The sequence below is a fragment of the Falco peregrinus genome, chromosome 9, assembly GCF_023634155.1.
Source record: "Falco peregrinus isolate bFalPer1 chromosome 9, bFalPer1.pri, whole genome shotgun sequence".
Lineage (NCBI taxonomy): Eukaryota > Metazoa > Chordata > Aves > Falconiformes > Falconidae > Falco > Falco peregrinus.
The window spans coordinates 34,517,646-34,531,235 of NC_073729.1; the positions used below are offsets into that span (position 1 = coordinate 34,517,646).

The window sequence follows — 13,590 nt, forward strand, 5'->3', positions numbered from 1 at the left end:
GATTGCAGATGTGCAATGTTCTTCCATTAGTGCAGTGCTGGGAAAGGTGGTGAGAGGTTAGTCTGTGACATCAAGGACAGGCAAATGAGTGCTGTGTTCAGAAGGATCTTCTCACAGGTTTTGCTATGCTTCAGTCCCAAAACAATCCTCTCTCTAAAGAGGCAGATGCAATTATCTTGGGAATTCATGAGGAAGCTGAAATTTTGTAAGGAGCTGATGGCGAGGAGCTGTTTTAATTATTCTCCAACTCGCTGACTCCACCTTAATCAGAATATATTAAATAAAATGTATGGATGCTGGAGACTGGAATGCTGCAGTTCATAACTACAATTAACCACTATTAATTAATAGCTGAAAGATAAATGAGCCATGGGATCCATTTATTCCTGGGTTGGGAGTATTTAAATTCACAGTAGGATGCCAGCCCATTTTTCACAGCCGTGAATTAAAGGAAGTGTGAATCACAGCTCACTGCTGTAAGATGAGGGAGACATTTTCAGATCTGTTTGGTTCCTATCATTTAAATGGTGAAAGAAGAGATAACGACAGATGCGTTGACATTTCACTAGGAGAACAAAGAGAAAACAATAGTATTTCCCCTCCAGAGAGATAAGAACTAGGTGTCAGACCTTCCCCTGTTCTTGCCCAGTTCCAGCTGTGCAGGATGGACACGGAAGATGGATGTCTCTGGAGCTGTACAACGCGGGGGTTACTCTGCTCTCCACTTACCTGCAGCCCAGAGTGCCAAAGTCCTCCTGGCCAACAACACAGTTTGCTCAGCGTGAGAGCAACGCATTCAAGCAACCTTGCTTATTTCTCCTTTGCATCAAGCACGTACCCTGCCTCACGTGGATTCTTAAAATCCACTCAGGACTGGTTTTGCCCTCCGTTGCCTACTTATGCCTGGAAAACCCCATCCAAGGCTTGCCACAAAACACTTGGGTACTTCCCGTGGCTTCTCCAGGAGAGTGAAAATGTGATTTTTTTCAGAATATGTTGCAAGATAACGATGTTCTTTCCAGAACTATAAGAAAGATTGTCATTTAAGCCTCAGTAGAGCGATGATTACCATCATGATTAGCAATTGATTTGACAGCAGCCTGAGGCTTGTACAGGTTAAGAAAGCAGAGCCTAAATCCCCATGTTGGAAAAACCAAGTGAGGTTGCCACATTCCCCAGCTGCTTGTGACAGAAAGGAAGACTGCCCAGAGAATTATTTTGTGATAATCTAAAATATTTGGTTTCTAATCTGTGAGTCTGAAAAATGTTAAAATTAATAAATGAGACCCTATAGTCACAAGGTAATGTAAGTTCTAAAGTAAAGAAATGACTGAACCTTAGAAGGTCTGAAATTCGGACCCTTTCCAACATTTTCTGTTCAAAGGCTATCTTTCCTAACTGGAATTCTTAAACACTGGAATTCATGTGCTATGGCAACTCCAGTATTTCTTCATTTGATTTTCCTTCCCAATTGAGATGAAAATAAAAATGTTTGTCAAGGGGAAAGGGTAGAGCAGAATGTTCCAATACAATTTTTACTGTAGAAAGTATAAAAATTCTTTGTCATTGTTAATACAAAGTGTTTTACTAACTATCTCCTGTTAGAATGAATTTAGATTCCATTCAACACTGAAGTGCACCTTCTTCGAACATTGTGGTGCCTCACAAGAGCTGGAGCTCAATGCTGTGTGGCCCCCATTCTCCTGCAAGGATCAAGTTATATCTCCATGGCAAAAATCTTTAATTTTAAAAAACTTTGTTTTCTACCAAAAGGCATTCAGCAGAAATCTCCTGAATATTTTGCTTTCTAAAGCTTCATTCTGAGAAAGGATCTCCAAATTCTCACAAAACCAGGCTGTCCTGCAAGGTTTATAACACCACCTGCTTCCTTTTCAGATCAGAAACAACAGAATTCCATGCAGCATTTTGACACTTCCAATTCTCCAAATAAGAAATCAAAAAGTATTTATGGATAAATATTGTTAACTTCTTCTTACCTGAAAACTTTTAGATTAATTTCTGAGATGGTTCTTCTTGCGAGAAAGTCCTTGTTTGTTCTGAGTCCTTGACATCATAGGATCTTCTCAGAGTCTAAGAATTCTGTGGTGGTAAAACACGTTAATGATAAAGCCTTTGAGAAGCCAGGACATAGTTTTTGCTCATACAAAACTGTCATTGATTCCAAATAATCTTAATGTGAGTTACGACACAGTGATAAAGGACTTAAATATTCCCTAATAATACGCAGATGTTGTCACTTCATGCAGGAAATACTCGATCTGCTCATTTGCTATTTGTATACGGTGAAAAGTGAGGAATATGCATTTAATTACTGGTGTGAATTCTCAAAAGAGTATGGTTTCATTAACCCTAGACCCATAGTATGGTATATTCTTTCCCATGAAAAAAAAAAAAAAAAACAAACAAACCCACAACCACAGCCAAAAAGCCAGTACCATCCTTGCCCCAATATCACAAAATCAAAGAGGAATTATTTTGTCGGGAGTTATTTTTCTATAAAGATAAAAATGCAGAATTTAAAAAGAAATCAGATTTCACTACTAATTCTTTAGCAGGTTCACAAGAAAACAAAAAGCACATGGTTAAAATAATTGGGCCATGAGAAATTACTTTCTGTTCTCAGCTCTGGCCTTCTAGCAGGCAGTGTGAAAGCAAGACTTCTTGCAGGCTGAAGAGCTAGATACATGAAAATGTAGCTCTTCTTTTCAGACCACAATTTCATTTTTTTCTGAATACCTGTTGTGCCTACAGACATTTTCTCTTATCACATGGTGGATTTTCTGCAGATGGGTATGGGCTGGGCATGCTTGGGAGAGGTCCTACTACTCTAGCGGCCCTTTACTCCTGCTCTCTGCTGTGGGGCTGCATGAGAAATCCAAGGAGCTTCCCTGCCGGAGCACGGAAGGAGGGAACAAGCACTAATGGTGAGGTTGGACCCTGTACACAGCTACAGCAGACCAGGACAGCCCCATTGTTGTGCTCCGGACGTGTTGCTCCTCTTGATTTGGGTCAGGCTGATACTCCCTGGCTGTGGTGACCCCTCCAGCCCTGCAGGTGGGCTCTCAACGACACTGTTCTTGCTCAGTTTGGGACCCAGGGAGTCGTGTCTGTCACCACCATGTAGTCTATGTGACAGGAAGGGTTCAGCTAAAGACACCAGGAAATACTGCCCTGCTGAAGCCAAATCTCCCCCTATTAGTAAGGAAGATAAAGAGAGTGGCTGATAGTGCTTCCTTGTACCAATAAATCTTAACTATCTTAGGTCACGTTCTGCCATGTTGGTTGGAGACAGAGACTGGAGTTGCTCTCTCAATTTCACTGCTTTTTCCAGTGAAATAAGAATACACTGATTTATAGCCTCTAACCCCACAAGAAACAGCAAATATCAGTTAATGTTTGTAGAAGTCTATTGTTGGAGCTTGTCTCTCCCCTGACCCCGAGTCAATGAAACTCCATTTCCAAGCTCCAACAAGAAGAAGAAATGTAAACTAATAGCATTACAGATCATTAACCCAGAATACAATTCTCTCCACAAAGCGCACAGGACAAGGCAACATTAAAAGGACACAACTGAACACTCTGGTGTTAATTTTTAACCTCATTGCCTTACCTCCAGTAGCACAACCAAATGTAATTACAGCCAGCAGCAAAAGGAAAATCAAGATCACAGACTCAATCCTGATTAAAATAAATAAATACGGAAAATATAGAAAGCATATGGGCACTGAAGAGCAGCATATGGATCACGTCCTGAAGTACAAGGCCTACCATATGCTTACAGAGCCTGGTTCAAAGGAAAACCTCGCTCCCTCCTCCCGATGTCTTTGGCTAGGTCACGAATCAGCTGCCTCCCAACATCTTGTGCCATTGGGCAAGTTTGCTTTTGAATAATGAAGCAAGTTTCAGCTCAGCATGGGGAGAATCCCAGGTAGAAAACAGACAGATGGCTGGTCCTAGTTAAGCAGGCAGAGACTGAGCCGAAGCATTCCCCCTTGCCTTCTCTCAGACCAGCCCTTACATTGTGTCCTACACCAGCTGTATGTATCTAACCCTCTTTACCTCCTGTTTCCTTAAGAAAATAGTTCTTAATTTTTTTGACCTCCTGTGCTGACCTGCCAGCCCTGCAGGGAATGTTAATGAGCTGTTAACGTTGCTTGGGATATGGCTTTCAACCAGTTTGTAGAGTTCTTTAGCCTCTTCCTACCAAAGCCCCTGTTTTTTCATGCTTCGCTGGCCCTAACCAACCCCATCTGCCTGTAGATGTCTAGCATATGTTATGTGCCTGGCATTGCCCCGCAGGAAATGATGCCTTGCAGCTCTTCCAGTGTCTGGCATATGATAAGGACAATTTAGATAGCAATCAAGGAACAGGACTGCTCAAGTGTGGGGCTAGAAAAGGAAGAAGGAGACACTGATGACTGGGCTCAGAAGAGGATTTCCTGCCTTACTGCAACTGCAGTGATGAACGGGAGAGATAGACTGTCCTAGAGGAATGCAAAGCTAACGCTGAGAACTTAAAAGTACCAGGAAACACTAAGGTCTGCACTGCTGTAAGAATGCCACAGACATCATACATGAAATGTATCTGTAATTATCAGCTGTCTCAGGATGATCAAGGGGAGCAAAGACAAATTAGCTCCCTGCTCAGGGACACTTACTATCTTCAACAGATTGGGCCAGGGAACCACGCTGGGACTTGGCTTTTTCTGCACGTAGGAGCAGTGTGTGCTCCAGGCTAGTAGTCGCTGCTGACAGCAGCACTGATGCTAGCCAGCTGTGCGGCCATCGCATCTCCTCACCCCCAGCCAGCAGCCCCTGGGGAGATGGGGCGAGGGCTGACACATAAGCTGACCAGATGTCCAAGAAGTGTAGAGGAAGAAAGGACTCCTGTCCCGGTGACGGCACTGGGAGCCCAGCCTGTCCAGTGAAAGGCTTTTGGCACAGGGCAACACGAAGTTTCACATTTTTCACGGGTCCCACTTACAGAGCATACAACGTGGCAGAACTGGGGTGCTTGGGTCAGTCTTCCCGACCAGGAATGGCTCTCCACTTCAGATTACTCCAGTACTGTCAAATCCGGCATTCAAAAATCAGGACTCAGGACTTAAAGGTCACAAAGCTGTTATAGAAATAATTCCAATTTAAGCTAACAGTCACATGTCTTCTTTTCAAGTTTTAAATCACTGTTTTTGCTCAAGTTCTTAAATTTTCTCTTCCATCTGGGAGGACCAGATATTCACCTAATTCTAGCATGCCAAGAACTGTGGTTTTAGGGAAATTGCTGAGAAAACCCCAGCAGGACTGACATTTAGCCACACCATTGTCTGGTTTTCATGACAATATTAATGTTCACGTGAGAAAACTTGCATTTCCTGCCTTATGCTGTGTATTCCAATGGCTTTACATTTGCATTAACATAGGGGCATTATTATTATTTCATTTCCTTCTTTATTTTGGAGTTGTTCTTTTAAAAAAGACAGAAAGAGATGGACAAATAAGGATAGAAGTGGAAAAGATGAAAGTCTTAAGTTGAATCATTCTTGTGTTAAATACAAACCAAAAACAAAAAAAAAAAAAAAAAACACCACCAAGATAATAAAACACCCCACAACAATTGCTCAAAGTTTGGAGTTGCTGTAGGTAAAACCAGGAAGAAATTTCATACTGTAGACTTTTGAATCTTACAGATGTACTCATAGAGGACTAGCTTTCCAAATCCAGCTCTGTACTCCACTAGCTCTACACTTAAGCCCCTTTCCAGTTCTGTGCTCAGCACTTCACTCTTTCTGGAGCAGTCTGTTTCCTTACTGATGACAAATATTTTACTATACAAGGTACTACTCAAGCATGCAGAACAATACTCATTCCTCTTCACAGGCAGATTCGCCTTCCTCACATTCTCATGCACAACTAACCAGATTATCTTCACATACTCACCAAAGTTTTGTAAAAGAAAAAAGGAAAACCTCCAAGACAGCCAACAAAAACAAAGTGTGGTAACAGAAGGTGACTTACATCGTCAGTGCTATGGAAATTAGTCCCCTGGGAAAGGTAACACTAGAGCAGAGTTAAAAATTTTGACATAAAAAGTTCACTGCTTTATCACATTCCCCTTTGGGATTAGGTCTTCCACACACTTCAGATTGTTTTACAAAACATACTGTTCTCCTATTTATAAAACTGGCATAGTATAAAATGGTACAAAACCGACCAATTCCTATTTATTAGAAATAGCTGTTAGGATAATATGTTTTAATATACTGGTATATGAAATACAGCAACCTGATCTCCATTTCTTACACAGATCAAGACTCTAGACAAATCCTGGTTTCCAATAACACACTATTAATGGGAAAATCAAGTCAGAAACTCACAAAATTAATGCAGAATATGTGGATTTCAAAGGGCCTACCCTAGTTCTACCCTTAATATCTAACTAAAATATACTGAAAGCTTTTGAAATGTTGCTAGGTCTCACCACTGTTAGCTGTACAAAACTTAGAGTTTCCCAATGAAAAGTGTTCACATTCTGTCAGTAAACAAAAAGATAATTTATTGAACAAAATATTTCAGATTAACTTTCCATCAGAAGTTAGTTTTATATTAAAAATAAAGGATTATTGTGAAAGGTTTGGCTAATAATGTAGCTGACAAGCTCAGGTTTTGTTTTTTTGACTGTTAACAGAGAGCCTTATAAATTTTCACATATTAGCTTACCTAAGTTTAGACAAGAAAAAAACTCAAACATGTCATTTGCTTGAAGTTATTGAGTAACATAGTTAGAACTTAAAATACTATGTGATTAGGAAAGTTTACCACTTACCCCTAGTGAAGACATTGTCAAATTTACAGGGAGCGGGTATAATGCAATAGTGAGAGCACTGAACTACGGATTTGAAGTTCTGGTTATCATTTTCCGTTCACTTGTAGTCTTGTCATATAACCTTGTAGGAACAAAATATTAATCTTGTCATAAAACCTAAATCCTACCTAATCTACCAAACGGGATATTTCAATATATAATTAAATTGACTTTCAGATCCTCAGAAGGAAGAGGGTGCAGAAACGCATTAGCATTTGCAAATTATAGACTGCATTCTCATAGACTGACCCCCTGGGTTTAAATCCCCCTATGCTCCATCGCTGTGAACGCCTGCATACATCTAATGCAGCAAAGAACAGAGGTTCACATTTCAAAGGGAATGCAAAAATGTGAAAATCTGTGCCTGTCAAGTAGATGCATAAGAAGGTGAGCATGTAATTGAGTGGAAGCAGCAACAGAAGGTGGAAGATGTCCACAAGAACACTTCGGTTCAGTTGGAGGAGCAATTCCTAAGCATATCTAGCTATAAAATAGAGTGGCTTTGTCAGTGAAATTACATTTCCTGGTTGTCTAGATATATGGATCAAAGCAACAGCAGTCCTATGATTGCAATCTGATATGAACTTCAAAAGTCTGAAGTTTGCACCAAGAAACCATTAAACAAGAGCAAAAATGGGGGGGGGGGGGGGGGGCGGGGGGAGCGGAACACGACACACCCATGCTTTTTGCAAATAAGGAAAAGATTACATTGATGAAGGAAGAAATATCCACTGTTAAAAATGCTCTCTTGGAAGGCAGAGGATCTGTAAAAGATGCCAACTAATTCTCACTCATGTTAATTTGTGGTTCAAGAAGGAGCGCGCGTGTGTGTGCATGTGTGCGCGTGCAGGGAGTGCAGCATGTCTCGTGTAATTCTGGTTAGGAGGAGCAACTGGGCGGGAGCCAGACCTGGATTATCTCAAACTGATAGAGAGAGGACACGTGTTTAGAAAGAAGAACACGTGCCAAATATGCAGCTCCTCGCTCCCATAAAACATAAGGTGTTTTATTTCTGCATCAGATGTTTCAAACACAATTGACTACTATTAAGTTTCAATGTAAACCACTTTGCTTTCCTAATGTAGCATGAACTTTAACTGTGGCCGTTTCAGAGACATTACATGGATACCCTATTACCAGACAAAAGACACATATTTGCTGCCTCTCAGAAAACCTTATTTTTTCCTCTTTCTTTCTCACCCTTTCTGGAACCTGGACATTTTTCAGCTTTTCAGCTCCCTCTCATTTATATCCATAAATATATTATTGGAATTTTGCAAAACATTTATTATAAATATTATGTCCTTGTTAGTAGATAGCCAAAAAAAGAGTTGGCATTGTTTTGTTTTATAGGATGTAAATAAAAAGGAACCAAAATAACGTGCTAACTAGAAGGTATTTACTCGTTCATGGTAAGTATTTAATGGAAATAAAGAGAATTTCCCTTCCATCATGAAGGCCAGCTGATCAGGTGTCATTTGCAGAGGGCAGTGCAGTTGTCTTAAAATAATTCTGGCAGAAAACTCATTATTCTGCATTCACAGTTACTGGAATATGCATCACATTGCATTAGTCATCAAAAGGCAGGACAGTATGAAGGATTTCATTTAATCAGGTGGTGAGAAAGGCTGCTGATTAGTAGGCTACTTCTGGCTTACAGGCTGAAACTTGATCACAGGTTTTCTAACAGCAAAATAAAGGTAAAGCCAAGGAAAAGTCAGAAATTTTGGCTGGCAAGGGTTCACGAGACTCTTTTCTTCAGTTTTGATTCATAAGCAACCTTGTGCAGCCGGAGTTGCAGGTTGCAACTCAAAAACTTACAAGAAAAAGCTGAATGCAAGGTTTCATGTCAAGAAAAGAGTACTACACATTCCTTAAGAGGGCTCCTGTGACAGTCACTGCAGGCTCAGCTCTGCAAATCCTCCTGAACCCTTTGGCCTCTGTTGTGCAGGTTGCACTTTGCCTGCTTTTTCATACAACTAATTCCATTCCTTCCTCAAGCAACCAGAGAGAAACAGATCTGTAACAAATGCCTACAAGGTCCCTTCTTAAGAAAAGTAAACAGAAGTGTAAGAGGTGGAGGGGAAAAAAAATAAAAAGAAGAAAAGAAAAACCCCAAAACCTTATCCTGAAAACTGCTGTTGTCATCCTTCCCTTTACACCAGAGCTCCAGGGAAGTGCCACCACCCAGTCTGCAAGGGGTGGCCACTGCACACTCAGACTGGCTTGTGCTACTCTGATCTGGTTTCTCCAAGCTGTACTCTGTGTCCTGCCTGCTTCCAGGCTTGTTCTCCCAGAGGACATGGGCACATATACCCACACCAGCAACACTTCATGCCAACAATCCTACAATGCAATTATTTCTCCACCTCAGTGGCCAGAACCTTTTCCAGGATCTCCAAATCAGCCAGTTGATCAGGAAGCAACTGAAAAGTAGCCTGAAGTTATTCAGGAGCAAACGAGACCCTCAGAATAGTATTCCCAGCCTCTTAATAGGAAGCAAGAACTGCCAATGGAATATACTGAATACATTCTTGCCCTCTGAGCTAGGCTATTTCAATGTAGTCCACATCAAAACAGAAGAGGAAAATGATGTCCTGTCTTAGGAGTCTGCACCAGCTGCAATAGCAAACAACAAGTGAACCCACTGCGCACAATGGATGAAGTGTGAAATTAGTTCTGTCATCTCCACACACACCACGGTGAACCAGGCCTTCCTGAGGGGTTCAGCAGATCAAAATTTCCATTTGTTTAATTTGAGATCAAGGCAAGAGCACAGAGGACCCTGCCCCACTCTTCTCCATTGGGCTAAGCGGCCAAAATAAAAATGAGGCTAAACAAATCTAACAGGAGAAGAGATGAAGACATGGGGGGGGGGGGGGGGGGGGTGGTGTGGTGTGAAAAAAAATGTCCACTTCACCTTTTGCTGCTTTTAGTGGATTCTAATTAGGAATCTGGCAGTGCCACCCACTCAGCGGGAAGCCTACATTATTAACGCTGGCATCAAAAGCAAGCCGACTGCAATCTGCAGGAGCGGCTGCCGAACTGGCACAGCCTTCCCTCCCGTTCTTGGCCGAAACACCACAACAGATGTCTGAAGGGTTGGTGTTTCTTTTCCTATCCCTACCCCCACTTTGCATGACCTTATGCCAGAGATTACATGTACAAGTGCCAAGGTAAAGGTTCTTAATGGGTCAAAGAAACATCCTTAAGAGGATATTTTGTTTAAACATCTCCACTTTTCAGTGGTATATTGAGGCTGTGAATGAGCATACAGCCTTGTGGGGGGGACAGAGAAATGTATAACCATTCAGCTGTAATTATAGTAATCTAGTATAGTCAGTGCAAAAAAACAATGGCCTTTCCTCTCTTGTTATTCTAAATCATTTGTAGATGTTCATGTTTTAATCATATTTTCCACATGAATCAATACGAGAGAGAGAACGACAGAGAGATAATTATGTGCGCAGAACAAATATTCTACCTAACTGAGGTTGCACTGGGAAGGGCTGCTTGTAATTAATGAAGTACTGCCACACACTTGTCAAGTACAACCAGCTCTTTAAGGGCAAGCCATCATTTCAAATTGTGAGCTTACTGAAATTTAACAAAATCGGAAAGAATATAATAAATTTTCGTGCCGTCTCTTGCAGCACCAGCTTCTGAGGACTGAGCAAAAGAGGTCTGCACATGGAATGCAAAAGTTGCCTGGTGCCCAGTCATGCTGTGAATGCAAAGCTCAGCCTTGGCTCGTTCGAAGTGTGATCAAGGGACACAGCACTCCCAAAGAGATGTGGGATTAAAGGAAAGTGTTATGATTGCATGGCTGAAACTCTAAATGTTTACTTCAACTCATTTCTCTCTCTCAGAAAGTCTCTTCCCTCACACTGAGGAAAATAAAGTACAATCTCCAAGGTGCTGAGTGAGGTTCTGAAGGATCCATGTTTCGGCAGTACCTGTCCAAGACCTTCTTTGAGTACAGACGTGAGTGTGTGGGCAGGGGCAAACCAGCCCAAAACAACAACAACAACAACAAAAAAAAAAACCATTCCTTTTTCATAGAGATCCTAGAGCAAAGCCGAGAAGCAACACTCTGATCTCCCAAACTCTCAAGTAGCACCTCAAGCCTCTGGCTTTCCAATCCCTTCCTGTTCAATTCAACTTCCAGCATTCAAACAAATGTTACAATCACTCCAGTGCGGCAGTCATCTACTTTGAATTATAATACACTACCAGCTCAATGTGCCAAAAGCACTTCCCTCTCTCTCTTTCCACACTAGTTCTCCTATTTCTCAGCTTTTAAATACCCCCTTGTTCTTTCTACACATTCATTGTGCAACACAATTTATTTCTGCAACACATCATTATAGCAAGAGAAGTGTGAGAGGAGGTGGGGAAAGTAGACAAGTAGAGGTGTGAATGGGTGGTAACATACTAAGTGCTATAGTGAGCCACCAGTCAACACCTTAAGGTTTCGAAAGAAGGGGGAAAGGAGGGGAGGAGAAAGAAATGTAACTTCGAGGGCTTTATATGTTTCATGAATATTAGGGAGCTCTTGTGCCAAGGCAGACCCTGCCTTAAAGAGGCATGTGCACAGTGCGCTTCAGTCAGCCACAGATAAAAGACAGACCCGTACATACACCAGTATCAGCACTCCACCGTCCATGCCTTATGGTGTGGTAGCCCTCTCTTTACCTCCTTTCTTTTTGCAAAGCCTTTCTCCACAAGAAGGAAATAGATGTTTACAGTGGGGGGGGGGAAGCCCCCGCCATTTCACACATGCATCCAAAACAGCATTCCCAGACACACAATAACAACACTAAACAACCAAAGGCAAAACCTCTTACACAGTTTTTCAAAGCAAAGCTTTTAGGATTATTTTTTCATCCAAAATGTTCAATAGCAACATTCATTTTATTAGGGGGTGGGCTGAGATTTGAAGGGCCCAAAATCCCTTTTTGCAACCATTTAAAAATCATTCAGGGAGAAAATGCAGCTTAATAGAATGACTACAGATTCAGTGAAATATTTGTACAGAAACAGTGCACCACCAACCATAATTTCTGTGGGTGTGATGAAACTCTATTCTTACTAGCTTCACTGAGACTACAGCTTCATCCATAACCCCCCCCTAATCACAGGAAAGGAAATCCTGTAATGGATGAGGAAAGCAGACAGAAAAAAATAAAACATTAAAAAACCAGCTTAAAAATATTTGTTATGTTAAATAAATATCATCCAAACAGCTAATGCTAGACCTAATATTCTACCACCTGCATCTTTCATTGCTTGGCATACTGGGGAAATGCTGCCACTTTGATTAGGCAGAATCTCACCCCCTGTGCCCATGTCCCTCTGGCACAAGGGGCAAAACAGTATGTAAAAAAGTCAGAAAAGTGGCCTTTTGCTGTGAATTAGGTCCTCAGTCCTGATGTGACAAACTGACCTCCATTCTATGGGCTGAGGCACAGGAACATAAGCTGGGGGGGAAATAATGGGAAAAGACCAGTACAATGATGGACCATCACAGGGAAAAGACTGAACCCTTAAAATACCCTACAACTTTCAGCACAAGCACAAACACTTGTAGCACTCCATACTCCTTGCCAGGAGCTGCAGCAGCAGGTGAAAGAACATCTTTGCAGTAAATGGACAGCTAACAATAAAATCTATTGCACAAATGACACCTTAAGGAATAGTTGTATGGCACACGTGGAGAAGGAGAGGAATAAATGGATAAAGTGGCTCAGCCACTGTCCATCCTATTTGAGAAGTTGTGGCAGTCTGGTGAAGTTCCTACTGACTGGAAAAGGGGAAATGTAACCCCCATTTAAAAAAAGGGAAATAAGGAAGACTGGGGGAACTACAGGCTGGTCAACCTCATCTCTGTGCCCAGCAAGACCACGGAGCAGACCCTCCTGGAAAATATGCTGAGGCACATGGGAAGTAAGGAGGTGATTGGTGACAGCCAGCATGGCTTCACTAAGAGCAAATCATGCCTGACAGATTTGGTGGCCTTCTACAACAGGGTTACAGCGTTGGTGGCTAAGGGAAGAGCAACTGAAGTCATCTACCTGGACTTGTGCAAAGCATTTAACACTGTCCCGCACAACATGCAGTGCCCAGAGAAGAGAGATCTCATCCCATTCTGGGAAATGAAAAGTAATCTTAGAAGGTACAACAGAAACAACCTCCTTACATGTGATGGATGAGAGAGATGCAAGGGAGAATGGATTAAACAGACCTCATTTTTTACACTCAGTTTGACAAATGCACATCTCCGGTAAGATCAGGAGAAACTGCATCCAGTATTAACTAAAACCAAGGCCCAGATTCCCTAACAGACTTATTTCCTGGGAGATTCTCTTTTATGAAAATGTCTACAGCTGTATCCATTTAGTTTTAGCCTCACTGAAGTCTACTGTCATCATTCAACTGCTTCATAAGTGGGTCACCCTCAAGAGACAGCATAAAATGCATTTCACACTTCCAGAACCACAGAGGGAACCACTTTCCTCTGTTTCGCAGTTCCCTGTAACTACAGAACATTTTAATTTCTTGTGTACGTTTTCTTTTCCTGCTGTAGAGACTTTTTCCCCATCCCTATTATTCCTGTGTATTGTAGAGCCACATGCTTCTTCGCTCACTGCTGTGCCTTCAACAGGTATTTTTTCTTAAACGTGAGAATTCTTCCCTTCCAACTGGGC

General features: G+C 41.7%; 1 long non-coding RNA gene across 1 annotated transcript in view; it reads right to left on the minus strand.

The window, feature by feature from the left end:
• Positions 1-1,997: 1,997 nt before the first annotated feature.
• LOC129785214 (uncharacterized) overlaps positions 1,998-13,590 on the minus strand; it is a 206,854-nt gene continuing 195,261 nt past the window's right edge. Inside the window, exon 6 of the long non-coding RNA XR_008748895.1 lies at positions 1,998-2,100. This is a non-coding gene — a long non-coding RNA (uncharacterized LOC129785214). The remainder of the gene's footprint in view (positions 2,101-13,590) is intronic.